The sequence below is a fragment of the Nipponia nippon genome, unplaced genomic scaffold (assembly GCF_047370975.1).
Source record: "Nipponia nippon isolate SJK-2023a ecotype South Korea unplaced genomic scaffold, ASM4737097v1 scaffold_1, whole genome shotgun sequence".
Lineage (NCBI taxonomy): Eukaryota > Metazoa > Chordata > Aves > Pelecaniformes > Threskiornithidae > Nipponia > Nipponia nippon.
Window position 1 is genome coordinate 15,946,507 of NW_028262290.1, and position 910 is coordinate 15,947,416.

The window sequence follows — 910 nt, forward strand, 5'->3', positions numbered from 1 at the left end:
TGTATTAGCCCTGTATCTTGTTTGAACATGTTTCATTTATGTAGTAGGGACCTAGCATTTATGGGTTGCTTGTTTTGGTATTAGGAGTGGAAGCGTAACGATTTAGCTCTTGAGAAATTTAAAGCTTGAATATGTAAATAGGTTTCTTGCCATTGGGAAGGAAGAGTTATTTTACTGGCCGTACTGTGGTTTTGTTCAAGCGTTCTATGCTAGGAATGTCTGTGCGGAAAATGAGGGGAGACTGTCTATAAAATGTGATTCATCTCCATGCCAGTCCCTTCTGAATGCCAGAACATATATCCAGCTTGAATTCTTTTAGCTCTACTCTTCCCTTGCTTCTAGAATTGCCTCTGCACGTGGGTATGTCAGTGCTTCTGAGGTTACGTGCTCCTGGTAGATCCAGGCACTTGGATCCAAGCCTGTAGAAGCAGTGCATCTCCCGTGGAGTCGCTCGGGTTACCTGCAGAGCTTATACAGAGCCCCGGGTAACGAACTCGGGACGTGGGCTGTCTCTGGAAGCTGAAGAACCAGCCTGGATCCAAGAAGCTGACTTAATCTGGGCTCCACACAAAAGCGACTACTGCTTTTGAGCTACCTGTGGAGGCAGTCGGGCTGTAAAGGGCTTTGTGCTGCAGGTCTTGGGGGATGCAGGCTGGCTGCGTGTGTGCGTGTGTGTACAGCTCGCCTGCGCCGGAAAATAACGACTCGGTTTTTCATTTCTTTCGTTAAAGCTCTGTAAGGGAGAGAAGTATGGGAACTTGGGTACTCAGCCTAGAATGAAAGGTAGCTTTTCCACCTTCTTCTTTTCTCACATCAATAATCTAGGACATCTTGATCATCAGTTTTGCTCTTTGTTACACCACTGTGATCAGCACTCACGAGAAGTTGCTTTTGCATGAATGTATACTCC